We start from the raw sequence: 15,936 nt of genomic DNA on the forward strand, positions 1-15,936 counted from the left end.
GTGGTGGTGCACACCTGTAATCCCAGCTACTCAGGAGGCTTGAGGCAGGAGAATTGCTTGAACCTGTGAGGCAGAGGTTGTGGTGAGCCGAGGTCACGCCACTGTACTCCAGCCTGGGCATCAAGAGCAAAACTCTGTCTCAAAGAAAAAAATAATTTTTTTGTAAACCCAAAAGCTATTGTTCTTTGTACCACAGATCCCAGTAACATGAAGATAATGGAGGCAGCATCTAGTCAGAAACCAAACGGCTTTAAATAGTTCCCCACCACCACTCCTGCATGGGGGGAGCGTGACTGAAGTCCCATATCATGTCTCTCAGGGTGTGATAAATTTTGCCTAACTCGTATAGCTCAAATGGTTCTGAGCTATTTTTCTTTTCTCAATGGATAAAGTTTTAGCTTGAGATGTACTTTCCTTCTGTATTTCTTGACCCTTTTAAAAACTGTATTGGTATTTTACAATTCAGAATCTATTACATTATGGAAGGGGGTCCAAAAACCTTGAGAGCCATCTTGTAGTTAAAGCATCTTCCTCACGTGTTCCTGGATCTACAACATGGGATAAAATTCTTACGTTAGTTTCAGAGTTAAAGAGTTTAACTTTTTTTTTAATTGCTTTCTTGTCATCACAATTACAATTACGCCTCATTATTTATTATTATTTTGCATTCTCCAATATTTAAAAAAACACAATTTAAAACTTCCCATGTATAAAAACACTTACATTTTAAAACATCACTGCCAGCATGTGTGTGTGCTCATGTGTGAGGACAGATGTGTATAGACAGACATGTACATCTTTAAAGACTTAGTTGTCTCTGAAGTGAAGACAATATGTTTTATTTTTTGTTCCTTATACTTCTCTGTATTTTCTATATTTGCTTCAATAAGCTGGTGTAACTTTTAATTTTTTTAATTAAAAAAAATTTTAGCCTAAAATTACACTTAAACATTAGCAGCTGCTGCTGGGGAAAGATGGACAAATTGCCCAGGCAGCCACATTAGAAGAAGAAAGCCATTTGAATACAGTTAGGTACTTATTTTTATTGAGACAGCATCTTGCTGTGTCACCCAGGGTTTTGCTCTGTTGCCAGAGCTCACTGCAGCCATGACCCAGGCTCAAGTGATCCTCCCACCTCAGGCCCCTCTCCCCCGCCAGTAGCCAAGGCCACAGGCAGGCACAGACTGGCACCACCACACTCGGCTAATTTTTTTTTTTTTTTTTTTGAGGCAGGGTCTCACTATGTTGTCCAGGCTGGTCTTGAACTCCTGAGCTCAAGTGATCCTCTCATCTTGGCTTCCTAAAGTGCTGGGATTACAGACAAGTCATGGCAGCTGGCTAAGTACAGTTATTCAGCATAAGCATAACAAAAACAGGATAGTAGCCCAGTTCCTGTGTTAATGAAATAGTAAGGGTGTAACTAGGGCAAGCTGGCCCTGTTTATGTCACATGAATTTGTTATAGAAAGCACTCTTGAGAACACAAACAAAAGAAAACATTTTAGAAACATACTCACATTTTAATATAAAATGGACTGTGTTTTGTGGCTGTCTGATAATTTTCAACATCAGTCTCCTGAAGAAGGGAGTCAGATGTTCTGGAGAGATCCAAATATAATACAGTCTCATAGGGAACAAAATAAGGAGTTGCCGTGATAAACTTTTTGCTTTGCCAGGTGTGTACTACAATGATTGGTTGACATCATCCAAAAATGAACTAAAATCACAAATTCATTTTCACAGATTTCTTGTTAGAACTGATGTTGTTTCCTTAAGAAAATGCAACTATATTAACTCTTGGCTATTGCAATCAAGAATAAAACAGTCAAGGGGAAAAAAAAAACAATGGCCAAATTTAGAAAGTTATGTGTATTTGGCTTTGAAATATTTTTGGAACGTGACATTGGCCTTGCTTAAGTAAATAATCAATTTGCCATGTCTTATATCTTTTTGAAGGCATTGAGAAGAGATCGAGAAACTCTCAAACTGAATGTACTTGTGATAATTATCAAGCCATAATGCAAATAACAGAAAGGTGATTGTCCTATTCCCTGCACGACATCTTTCTCTTGGTAATTTGAAGAACAGGGTCTTTCAATTACCTTTTTTGCCTTCCTACTACAGCAATAGCTCACCTGTGATGGATCTGTCCTCTCGCAACCTTCGCTGTCACAAACCATCTGAGAAGTTAGGAAGTCAGCAAATAGGCCTTTAGGTTGCCAAAACAGAATCCCAAAGTTCAAGCACTACAGTGCATGCACTTGATTTCAGAGAAAATCTCTTTAGACCCAGTACATCCTATTTATAATTGGTTTTTACACAAGCTTAGTTATCTGGTTGGGTTCCAAGACATAGCTAATTCTAAGACAAAATATTAATTACAAGTAGAGGGAGGGCCTCATAAGATCTAGCATATGACTACAGAAAGAAGGAAAACAATAGATGAAGGAGGAAGAAAAAACATAAAAAGGAAAACAACCAGGGCACTTAGTGTTGGGCCAAAATGTCATATAAATCTTAGAAGGCCTTCAGAGCATTATAGTGTAAACAATAATTTAATACTTTTTTCATAAGTGTCTAGTAGATTTTTTTGAGAAGAGTAAAATACTCTTTATTTGGTATTACACTTTGGTGTGTAATATTAAATTTCTTTATTTGATTTTTATTAGATTTTGTTATTTATAAGATTTTATTATTTATAAAGTATATTTGATATTACAGTACATGCCAAAGTGTAATATCAAATAAAAAATATTTAACTCTTCTCAACTATCACACTTTAGTGTACAATATCACTCTAAATATTGCACTTCTCTAAAGTCTACACTAAAATACCTTTCTATAAGTAAAGGAAACCATTTTAGATACAGGGAATTCTAATTAGATTGGCATAGTCAAAGCCAAAAATATAAAGTAGACATTGCTACCTTATCTTCAGCCCTTGCCTGTAAGAGGCAAAAGAACACAAAATACAGGTGACTCTTGCTTGATTCTGAGACAGTGAAGGAATTTCCCCAGTATTTAAATATATTCACATAACTAGTTATATAAATCTAAACATAAAACCAGTTTCCAATAGGTTTTAAGGTGGTATTCATCTTTATGAAAAGTTGAACATTACTAATGAAGTCCAACCATATCTTCAGAAGGGGGAAACTGACAGCAGTTACTGAATCAAAATTACTATCAAAATTCAAAGAAACATCGAACATACTCATTGAACCACAATCCAGTCTTAGTTAACAGAACTGCCCAACAAAAATATTCTGTCAGATATTAATGATCTGAATTCTGGTATATGAGATCTATTAAATCATGGTACACATTAAAAAGTCATGAGATGTTCCTGTTTTGTAATAAACAAGGCAGTGGCCAACTAATTAATGCTCGTTAGTTTTTTTGAGATAGGCTATCAAGTCTGCCCTTTCTGCTTTCTTCTTAATGCTAGTGAAGATCAATTTTGTTCCAGGGATGAACTTTTTGGGATTCTTCAAATACTCCATCAGTGTTTCCTGTCCCCAGGTGATGCTTTTGTTTTCACTGGCATCTGTGTAAGTGAATCCAAAGGCCTGAGCTGTCCTCTGTCCAGAGACCATGGAGATGTGGCCCAGTCTTGTGTTTGCCTCCCTTTCCCACAGTGTGGCACTGGGCATACTTCTAGACAAAAATCTTGCTTTTCTCAACATCACCCATATTTAATTCTCTCTTTCATCATTGGCACTACTAAGGTTCCCATTCAGAGGCTAGACATCCTGCTCTCCAAATTTCTAATAAATTTTAAAATAAAATTTCTGATGACTGTTTATCATCAGGAAAGTAAATTCTATTCAAAATTCTCTAAAAAGAAGAGAAATATGTCATAATTTAGAAATATTCCTTTAAAAATATTTATGATAACTGCCGTCTTTGTTTTCATGTGTTTACTTGGATAAAAATCCAGCTATTTGGATATTCAGCTATCCCAATTACTTACTAAAGCTCTAATCAGCTGAGATTCATTGCTATTTGCTCTGGTGATGTTCTAAAATACATGATCACAGAGATTTCTGAAGTTCGGATTTACTTCATTATATTCTTTGAGAGAACTATCCAGAGAGTAACTTCTATTTCCAGTTTGCAGAATGTTTCTCTTGTAGCCCAAGGGAATGAATGTGTTCCTTATGAATACAGGTAGACTTGACCAACTGGAGGACCAAGTACAGAATTTCCTATGTTTATAATATCTCCATCCCAGAGTTTTTAACAGTTCATTATGGTTATTTAAACTCAAGCAAGGCTGAACTTGTATCTCATTACATAATAGTACAAAGTAACTCAGCCAAAACTTTGTGTTCACTCCCCTGGCCTTTTTTGTCTTGTAACCACCACCTCTGTGATTTTTGCTGCTTCCAAATAAAGGCCAAACCACATGTGTCATCTTCTACATCCTCTTGTAGTGCCAGAAAGCCTCACTCTCTAGTTCTCCGATAACCATAAGAGTTGTGAGCATTCTAGATCTTATTTAACTTAAGACAGTGGGTTAATTTTAGGTATGACTATAGAGGGATAATGCAAATTCTTTCACAGCAACTGGAAGTTCAGCCTTCACAGAAGCAGAGAGTACTACAGGTGGCAGAAAGTTATTCCTGCCAGCAAATAGTAGTAGAAGTTTCTTTAGAACAAAAGGAGAAAAAGACACATCCAGTCTCAGTGGGATTAAATTAGACAGTGGGAGTTGGCTACCTAAACAGTACTTTTTTGGGTACTTATTGCTGCTGAAGCGTTTGGGGATGTGCTGTGCATAAATACATGATCTGATAAATCTTTTCCTTCTCCTTTATCACTGGATTGGGGTGGACAAACAAGTGTTCCTCGAGGCAAAATGGCAAGCCACTGTATTCACAAAAGGAAGATAAGGAAGTACAAACTAGATACATGAATGGTGAGGGGAAACATCTATTGTAATTTGCAAGGTTTCTTCATTTACGAAGGCTTTTAGGAAGAAGTGAGGTTTGAATCAAAGATGGAGCCTCCCGCAGAACCTGAAATGATGAAGAGAAAGGGGAAGCCGTGAACTTCCAGGCACAGAGGATCTCTTTCCTGGCCAATAGACTCATGAAACAGGGTTATACCTCTTTTATCACAAAAGATGCCACCTTTGGGTTATGGTCCACAGGCACATTCCCCAGTCAATGACAGTTATCTTCACCTGCAGAGTGAACACGAGAACTGAGAAAATAGCCTGGACACTCAGAATAGGAAAAACACTTCCCTAAAATATTTAGACAAGTAATACAAAGTTTATTTTAGGTAGCTGCCTTAGTTCTCTGCTTTTACATGACGTGTTCAAAAAAGAGAAGAGGCGGGATAGAAATGGGGTGGAGGTGAGAATAAATGGCTTAAATTCAGAAGTTGTCAAGCCAGATTTTTCTCCTGCCTGTTTCTATTTATGAAACTTTGCACAGCACCCTCAATTTTGAGGGTAGATTTAGAATGTATTTTCACTTGGCGATGGGGAACACAGATCCCCTTGTCCACAATTGGGTGGGTTTATAAGAAGAGAAAGCATGAAATAAAGATGAGAGAGACACCCAGGATGACATCCGGTTTTTCCTAAACACTCACCTGAAATGCCAGACACTCCAAAAGCTTCTGCATTTACAGAGAGTGAGAAATCTCTCTGCTGTCTGTGCTTCATTGGAAAGTAGAGGGACTATTGCTCTTTCAAGTGGGGGAGATTTGTGTAACAGAAAGAAACAGCAGAAAATAGGTCAGCAAAGTCAAGTGACCTGCACAGATGGGTGTTTTGAGATGTGTAAGCCGAGGTTCTACAGTCACTACCCAGATTCACTTACAAATATCAGGAGTAAAGGCCGGAAATAGAAACATTTTCCAGGCAGGAAGGAGTGGGGAAGAGGGAGAAGTGGGTTATCTTTTTTCCTTCAAATCACTACCATTTCCAGCATGTGAAAAACCATTTTCTTAAAGTCACTTTGCTCAACAGATGACAGTATTTCTTGGGAAAGTAGTAAAAAAAAAAAAAAAAGGAAAAAAAATTCAAGCAATTTTTTTCCCTTTCAACCACCACCTTCCTTTTCTTCCCACCTGTGAATATGAATACAAGACAATTTCATTCTTAGGGTACTTTATTGGCCCCATTCTCCTTGAATATCCCAACATCGTGTAATCACTTCTTGTTTCAAGCAGTAACCCTAGTACCAAGCAGAATTTTGACATCGCCACTAATTCTTTTGAACAAGGCTGTGTTGGCAAATATGAAACAGGGTAGACGTTGGCAAGTGCTTTCAGAATAATTATAGGGTTTCTCGAGTAGTACAGTATAAATAATTGCTGGTTTAAAAGCGTTATTGTGAACGGCAATTTATACTAAAATTTATATTTGCTCCTTGAAACCAATATATGTCGAGAGTGCCTCACTCCCTCTCCTACCTCCCCACCTTGAGCTCTCAAGGGCTTTGGAAGCTTTTGATTTTATTACACTTTTAACTTAGCAAGGCAACTACAAGGCATGTCTAGGCCATAGTAAATAAGGGTAAGAGTAATGCATTTAATCAATGGCCGTGAATGAAGTAATGAAACTGTTTCAGCTCTGGCCACCTGGTGTGCTCCCAGGATACTGATGTACAGAAAGGCCATTTTGGTACAGAGAGAAGCTAAGAACTGCAGTGGCATCACTTTTGCCTGGCAAGTAGGGCACACTGAAGATTATCACCTCTTCTTTGGCTTATGATGGCGTGGATGCAGGGCACAGAGGACCAAGACACCGGAAACTCTTGGAGATAATGCAGCTCTAAAATGGCCACAGAGACTTATTAAAATATATATTTTCCTGTCCGTGGAAATTTTAATTTTATCCTATGGTACATTAAAAATGGGTGGCTACATCAGAAAAGCAGGGGGTGAGCATGGGGGAAAGAAAGCCTTGATGGCTGGGGGAGAATGGTTTTAGAAGGGCTCTTCTCTCTTCTCTTTGGGTGAATGCTAAATAGCAGTCCTTCTTTTCCAAAAGGTGACCGTATGTGTCATCTTCTTGTCTGTTGATCCTAGTGGCTTCTCTTACCCAGCCTGAGAACTCCCCTGAGATTTTTCACATCCTGAATGTTTCTTACCAAAGTAGCTAGAGTTCTAGGATAATGTGTTTTTTGTTTCAACTGCGGTTCCTGGTTTCTGCTCTCTAAAGCCCTTTTAAGCCATATTTTCCATGATTGTTCAGTGCTGGCTTTGGTATTTAAATAAGCCTTTCAATGGGTCATTAGCCCTGTAATTAATTCTAGCTATTTTTAAATGGTGCCTTGGTTATTAAAGAGCCGCCATATTCACGACAGTCTTGTCTTTCTTGGAGAATTACTAAGCATTTGCTGATTTTTTTTTTAGTGCCAAAAATATTACGATTTTTTCTCATTGTGAATATATTTCTCATTGATAGGAAGAGTCAATCTTTTTGAATGAGGACAGAAAATATTTAACTGTTACAGTTCCATATAATAGCCTTGTGCTTTTATTTTTCTTTCAAATAATCACAAAAAATACCCATCCTGTACCCCAGGCCCTGTCAGAGCTGTATGTATTTTACTTTACTTACATTTTAAAAAATCAGTATCAGCAAATCACAGTACTTCAATTGGAAATAACTTTACAGTGAAAGAGCAGTGACTGGATTAAAATCACTTACTCAGTGTTAGAGAGGAAAAAACCCAACTTCTTCCTCTACCCGCTTATATTCAGTGTCTGGGGCCCCACAAAATAAACTTACAAAAGACAGGTTAACAGGAGAGAAAGGATTATTTTATATGTATATGAGGGGGCCTCACAGAAATTAAGTGAAAACCCCCAGGAAGGTCATCAGATCTGGAGACTTATATACCATTTTAACAAAGTGCAATAAACTTATGGAGAAGTGACAAAATAAAGGTAAATGGTTTGAGGCTTCTAGGGGCCATAAATTGTGGGAAGGTAAATGTATGTGGGAACTAATAGAAGACAAGGGTTACTTCAATAAGGTTTGTTTTAGCAGATTTAAGTCAGTGCCCATCTGTAGTGATAAGTGTTGTCTCCTCTTCCTGGTATGGGTTGGGGCAGAGGGTACCTTTACAAGGGGAAATGTATGCCTTGCTTATAGCCAGATAGGGGGAGGGTAGAGAGCTTTTTCTGTTGTTTCTCAGTTGCTTTCAGCTCAAAATAATCTTCATGCCAGAGTGTCATAATTTGGGGTAGCATATTCTGATCTTCTCACCGGTTAGTTGAAGAGCTAAAATTAGAACTTAAACCATCTGACTCTTAGCCCATTCTTTTGATTTCTCTATGCTTTATTATGTAATATTAAAATAGCTGTTAGTCTCCGTGATACTACTACAAGAGGCTTACCAATTCTAATATTAGAACCAACCAACAAGCCTGGCTCCACACCCTTGGCACATGTCACAATCAATCACAGCACAGTGCATCTCAACCAGCCCCCAAGCATTCACTTGAAATCCATGTGACTCGGAATATGAGCTGAAACTCACTTGCCATCTTGACCTTATAGTAATCCCAGGATAAAGCAGTAATTCCTGGTTCAGAAAAGCAGATGGAGATTAACTTTGATTATTGAGTATTATCTGGGATCAGATTAAAATATCAATAGCTCATATAACAATAGTAATAGCAGTTACCATTGTATGCCAGGCATTGAGCTAGTTGCTTACATATATTCTTGCATTGGAGCCTCATAACAGCCCTGTGAAGTAGTTACTGTTATCTCTGTGGTAGAGATTAGGAAATAGAGGTTTGGAGAGGTTAAATAACTTGCCCATGATCACAGTGCTAATAAGTGGAAGATTTAGCACTGGGGTCCAAGGCTGTCTATCTGTAAAGCCAGTCCTTGACATCTAACAACATATATGGAGAGGTCCATGTGCTGACCACTTGCAGCCCAGCCCTAGATGTCGCAAGAGTAGTTATTAACTTTCTCACCTCCAGCCTTTTCTTTTAATCCTGTGAATTCCTTTGACATCTGTGGGTGGCAGGCTCTAGTAAATGTAGTTCAGAAGAAGATGCCTGCCCCAATTGATTTTTTAGACACTTTAATTTGTGTTGGTTCTTGCCGTAGACTTTCCACACTAGAAGGAAAGACCTGAGGCTGTAATTGGGTATTTTAATAACCCTTTCATTCCACTCCAGGGTAGTAGATATTACATGCTAGAAGCAGGCGGTAGGATTTCCTAATTTATTTATTCCTTTGGAGCACCTGCTGTGTGTCAGGCACGGAGGCAGGCACTGGGAAGATAGGATGGAGAAGAATGACAGGTTCCTGCTCTATACATCTTATTCTTAATGTGTGGAGACAGCTTATAAATATGTGGCATTCCAGGGAGTGATAAATGCTTCGAAGAATGAATGTAGGTATTCATAGCAGGTGACTTGCGGGGAGAGGACTAGGGATGCCTTGAGTTTTTCATTTCCTGTGGACCCGAGGACAAATATTAAGAAAAACTTTTCAAAAAGCAAGATAAGCTGTATCTCTAAATATGACTGCAGTGCACTTGTGGCTAGGACGGAGACTGAGGAAAATGTAAAATAGACATGGTATAATTTAGTGTAATTTTCCTGTTTGACACCACTATCATTTTCCCAGTCTTCTGGGCCCTTCTCTCCCGGATAACTCATCGTGTTCTACCTACGGTGCAAGGCTCATTGCCTCTCCCTAACACCACCACTGTGAACCATGAAGGATCCTGTGTTTTGTGTCCTCAAAGTCAGGTCCCCTGTGGCTACCGAAGCTCAACCAGCTACATTGATAAAAGAGCCTCGGCTCACTCTTCCCAAGTGCATTGTTTCTGTTCACACTGGTTCTGTTTTTCTCTGTGAAATGAGGAGGTTGGGATAAACCCTAGTTGAAAAGGTGGCAGGAGAATGAACAGATGGTGGCAGTATCACCTTGGTCTTCCCCAGCTTGGTAACCTTGAGACAGTCATGTTACCTCTCAGCCTCAGGTGCCTTGCATGAAAAGAAAGGGGTTTGATTTGTTAATCACAGAGGACTTTAGGGCATGGTTTTGAATGATTTAAAAGGTTCCATGTAGCTCCTTAGAGTACACTAAACAAAACAAAAACTATAATTTATTAGAGGCTGTGCATCTCTTTCCAGAGGAGTTTCAGACCAGGAAAGAGGACAGTAGTACAGTATCATTGTGGGGCTGTAGTAAAAATTATTCAAGGTCTTTTAACTTTCCTTCCTGAGGACAGTTAGTGAGGGAAATGAACTCTTATGAGGTTGTTAATGAGATCAGAGCAAAGATGGGTCTTTGTACTCCCAAACTATGTTTAATTTCTTAAACTTTAGAAATGGCAGGTTTTAACTAAGTCAGCCAGATCAGGATGTGAGAACCGAGCAGGGACCAGGATGAGCCAAAGCATCAGAATCACTTACTTGTGAAACTGACCGGCTTCTGCTTGTTATCTGTCATTTTACTCCATATTGAGGTCAGAGTGGTAAAGCTATTATGCAGTATACATTTCCTTTTGCTTAAAAGACATGAGATTATCAAAACAACAGGGAAGGGACGTTACTCACTGTCACCAGTAATTTTCAAATGCTGAAAATAATTGTGCCTAGATATAGTCTCCATAAATATATTAATGTGTTGCATATTCCCTATATAGCTATAGTTATTTCTTAATTGATTTCACTCTGGAATACTGTGAAATCGCCTTATGGAAATGTGAAACATAAAAAGATACTACTTACTTTGTAGCTATCCTGTTTTCTTCTAAAGGTGTTGGGTAAGTGTGATGAAGCATCAGTGGTCCACACAGTGACTCTTCCAGACAAACTAAATTAGCAGAAGGAGCAGCAAAACCAGCAGTTATGCAAAATGTTCCTTTTTGTTTTCTTTAATTGTGGTAATGAGTTCATTCAATTTTGAAAGCTTATTTTTATATGCCTATCTTCCACGAAGTTTTGAGGTGTAAATTCAGCCATTCATTGCTTGAGCTTTTATTATTTCAAAATTAGGGTAGTATTACTTCTGTTCCCTCATCATCCCCTTGGAGAGTCACCATCTACATGATAATATGTACTTCTATTTACGTCTTTTGCTGAGTGTCCTTGAGCCTTAAGGAAAACAAACAACATCAAAACATATTAATTCTTTTCCATTGAAAGCTGATCCATGTGTGCGCTGACAATAACTTTAATCCTTTTAATGTCCAAGTGAGGAAGATTGAAAACTGGTAACACTTTCATTGATACTTTTTAAATATGCTCTTATAGCAAAAAAAAGTTTGCTATCTTTTTAGTGACCACTTAAAGGAGAAACTATAGATGCATAAGTTATAAATTCTGTGGCTTTTAATATTTTTTGAGATGAATGTGTTTGGGGTTGAATACTAACAACTTAAAACTTTAAAATTTCCATCTAAATTTCAAGTCTTAAATGTTCCCCTTTTTTTTCTTTTTTTTTTTTTTTTTTTTTTTTTGATACGGAGTCTCGCTCTGTTGTCCAGGCTGGAGTGCAGTGGCGCGATCTCGGCTCACTGCAACCTCCATCCCCCAGGTTCAAGAAATTCTCTGCCTTTCTGTGCCTCAGCCTCCTAAATAGCTGGGACTATAGGCGTGTGCCACCACACCCGGCTAATTTTTGTATTTTTAGTGGAGACGGAGTTTCACCATCTTGGCCAGGCTGGTCTTGAACTCCTGACTTCACGATCCACCCACCACGGTCTTTCAAAGTGCTGGGATTACAGGCGTGAGCTACCACGCCCGGCCCCTCTTCTATACTTTTTCAAGGTCATAAGCAGCTCAAATACAGGCAATTACATCTTCAGCCACTTAGTTTTCGAATATCACCTTTGTTTCATAAAATGAGCTATGTTGTTCTTACAATTCGATTGATGGCCAGAAGAAAATCAGACACTTGATAAAAAGTAGGATTTTAAAAAACACTGGTATCCTATTGTAGGCTGTTTCATAATACACATAGTAAAATATGAATTTTTTGTTTTGTTTTGTTGATTGGGAAGGAGATGGGAGAGGGTAGAGAGTGACATTACAGTTTGAATTTATAATTTGAAAGCAGAGAAAATGGATGAAATAAAAAGATTACCACATAACTATCGCCAGATCCCCCCTCCCACACACACATACCTATCCCCAGGCAATCTTTCTGTGGGAATTTACCTTGGTGTTTAAAAATCATTGCAATATAAAAGTGATATTAAAAATAGTATACTGCCACTGTAGGAAGTATGACAAACATGTGAGATCCTGAGAAACTGCAGAATATTTTCTCATCCAAAGTTTAGCACCTTGGTCTTATAGTGTTTGACACCAAAAAACATAGGAAATACTGTTTCATATTTAGCCTATTCCCTGATGCCTTGTTTCTTAAATTAATTCATGGGCAATGAATTGGGGAGGTAAAATAACAACAACAAATATGCCCTGGTGATATAGTAAATGCCACTTTCCAACACTCACTCCCTACCTAAGAAAATCGCTTTATTTTCTTCTCTCGTGCCCAGCTTGATTGCAGAGAGCAAGAGAGTAGATGGAAACTGTGAGGTTTTTTAACGTTATATCATTAACTCCATCCAACACAACAGGCTTCATTCCTTCTTTCTCATAACTCTGGGATGAAGCATGGTGTTTTGTTACCTGTTTACAAAATAGGCAACAGACACAGAATGTAAGAGCTGCTACATATCATAGAATATATCGAGAATGCCAGAGATTTTTCCTGTTTTCTTCCACAAGACATGTTAAACTGTGTGTATCAAGTTTAACAGGAGCAATGTAAAGCTACTTGATTACATTTTTATCCACAACATTATTTTAAACTAATGCTATTTACTGTGAAGTGTAGTATTTATACTTCTTGCCTCTCAGCGCTTGAGGGTTTCATCATTACCTTACAGTATTTCTCAGAAAAGAACACATTCGCCCCTGGAAATTGTTGGCTGACTTTAGCAAATTCAGGCCACCTATTCATTTAAGACTGTTGTGTGTGTTTGATTATCTAGAATGAATTGCCTTAAGAGTCTCTTTTGGAAAAGTACTAGCACAGTGCCCGAAATGCCAGGGAGTGGAAAGTCATGGTCTCAGTGGGGAAATGACTGCAGTGTTCATGGAGACAGTGTTTTCGCTTGGCTGACATTAATGACAACCCAATGCTGCGCACTCACTGAGTGTTTTCATTTCAGAAGAGCATCAAAACCACTGAGTCCTTTCAAGTCGTCTTCTTTTACTGTGAAACCAGAAACCATGCCGACGACTACTTTCAGTAATAACCTATGTCCCAACTGCAGGCTGAAGTTAACTTTTTGTCATATAATTTTCTAATTTCTGTGTAGGGTTAGTTGTAGCAAACAACTTAGTTTCTTTCGGAGCATGACATCAGAAAGCGTATTTTCATGCAGCAGTGATGGGTAATGAAATCAGAATTTCCACAAAGTCTGCCCTAATTGAACAGCATTGTCAGGAGAAATAAAACGTGAGACTCAGAGTTTTCTCCCCAAGTCATTTATGTTATTAGGTAATGAAGCTGATTTTATTTTAACAAACATACTAGGAGGTAAACTTCCATGTGAACACTGCCCCTTCAAAGCAGTCAAGTGGGAAGGCTGAATGTCCGTGTCCATAATGCTGTCACTGCCAAAAGCTAATATATAACTCCTCTTCTGAAATGGCTTTCACCTCCTTTAGCAATGTTTTCATATTCTCCATAGTGGCCATAGTTCTCCTGGAAAACTGAGCTTGATATTTGAAAACAACCAATAGTTAATGTTCTGAAAAAGGTAAGTGAAGAAACCAAACCAGGTCATTTTCCTTAAAAAAAAAAATAATAATAAGCCAGGCATGGTGGCTTACACCTGTAATCCCAGCACTTTGGGAGGCCAAGGTGGGAGGATCACCTGAGGTCAGGAGATCAAGACCAGCCTGGCCAACATGGAGAAACCTGTCTCTACTAAAAATACAAAAATTACCCAGGCGTGGTGTTGGGCACCTGTAATCCCAGCTACTCAGGAGGCTGAGGCAGGAGAATCCTTTGAACCCTGGGGGAGGTGGAGGTTGCAGTGAGCCGAGATCACACCACTGCACTCCAGCCTGGGTGACAGAGCAAGACCTTATCTTAAAAAAAAAAAAAAAAAAAAAAAAGGAGAGGGACTATAAAGTACAACTGTGTCTTATCTCATTGGCACTGAGAGCAGCTGCATAAGAAGTAGCTCCAAGTAGTTTGGGGCAATGACAACATCAGAACTTTGACACTCCATCCTCATTTTGGTGTCAAGGTTGGAGCCAGTGAATTTGTTGGAAGAAAATATTGGCCACTAGCTTTCTTCTAGAAAATTAATAGAGTGGATGACAACAAAGAACATTCGAAGGCTATCATCCACCACAGCATAGGAGTATCTCCACGCCCACAGTATATGTCAGATATCCAGATTACCCCACTATTGATCATACACATTTTCAGTTGTGTCAGAATTGCTACTCCCCTGACTAACAAACTTGTACGCAAGCAGTGAATGTGGGAAGCTGAATGGAGGGACAACACAAGGGAAAATCCTGCTGCTCAAAAGAACACAGAATGGTGACTTCATTGTCATAATCTGATAGTAATCAAGGACAATTCTGACTTCAGCCACCAGTTCAGAAATCACTAAGAGGCAGGAGGGTTTGGTCATGAGGCCGTTTGGTGCTTTTACTGCAGTCACACAGAATTCCCTGTTCCCAGGCTCGGCAAATGTCCGTTACGCAGCCTTGGGTTGAAGACAAGGGTGTGCTGGGGAATTTGATGTAAATTTTAGTTGTGACATTGAAACTTTCCCCATTGAAACTTTCCCCACAGGAAGTCCTTTGGAACTATCATTTTATTCCATTTTATGTTTAAAAATATAAAAATGGGCTTTATTAAAAGCCCATTTTTTTAAGGTTTATGAGCTGTTACTGAAGACTATACAGAACTGCTACCTATTTTCCCGTCTCTATCTGCTTCTCCTGGGGACTGTTTTGGCTGCAGATGGGGGAAAGAGCCACGCTGGAGTGAAATGAATGATTACATTCCTGGAGAAGTCTCTCACGATCTCAAAATCCTTGGCCCACTGGTCATTTATAGCCATTGCTAAAATATGTGACCAATTTCCTTTAGTGTAACAATTACTCTCTCAATAGACAAATATCCATCCAAATAACAATTTGTCCTAAATCAAATTCCTGGAATGTTAAAATACATCATTAGTTTAGGAAATCTGTTAGTTGGCCCTCAAACTTTTTCATTTTTTCTTACATAATCCTTTCTTGCTCCCCATTGTTCAGTTAAAGTTGAATAAGAAGTGGGGCCTAGCAATGTCAACCGTGATGGAGATGCCACATAGCATTTGTCAGGTTCGGAGAAGGGTGAGAAACCATGTAGCAGGTGGAACGGATGGCTCCACAGCCCCTTGACTCCCTGACGTAGAGGAGACTGAAGGCAACGTGATCACCACGTTCAAAAGTTGGCTTTCTCCATTTTAAGTTCTTCCTTAAAGCCTCTTTAAGGAAAGTCCCTGAAATGATACAGTAGAAAAATCACACAGACTTATTTAAAATGAATTCTATCACTGTTCCTGAGATCTCACCTGCCCCATTGAGGACGTTTTGTTTTTGCAAAGTGCTTTGAAATGTGATAAAGGATCTTAAAGAGTATTTGTAAAATTATGCCCAAAGAAGACATTCTTTGAGGTTACTTTGCAGTGTCTGAAAGTCAAGAATGAGGAAGGAAAGGAAAATAATAGATTCACTTGAAAATGGACCACGCTAATTGGGCAGTGAAATATCCTTCTGTCACACCATTTACCTTAGCAGACCAGAAGAGGGAAAAGGCTCGATTTTTCTCTCATAGATACCACGATTCACTCTCAAAAACATTCCTAAAATGGACTGATATTTCTCTGGTAGAGCACCTGTTTTGCTACCG

At 38.7% G+C, this 15,936-nt stretch overlaps 1 protein-coding gene and 1 pseudogene across 2 annotated transcripts in view; one reads left to right on the plus strand and one right to left on the minus strand.

Annotated features, from left to right (window-relative positions):
- The window catches only part of LOC105489276 (RAR related orphan receptor A), a 741,585-nt gene that overhangs the window by 667,348 nt on the left and 58,301 nt on the right, over positions 1–15,936 (plus strand). The gene's annotated exons all lie outside the window — the stretch shown is intronic.
- LOC139364063 (cytochrome c-like) overlaps positions 2,758–15,936 on the minus strand; it is a 71,543-nt pseudogene continuing 58,364 nt past the window's right edge.

Source organism: Macaca nemestrina, chromosome 7 (assembly GCF_043159975.1).
Source record: "Macaca nemestrina isolate mMacNem1 chromosome 7, mMacNem.hap1, whole genome shotgun sequence".
Lineage (NCBI taxonomy): Eukaryota > Metazoa > Chordata > Mammalia > Primates > Cercopithecidae > Macaca > Macaca nemestrina.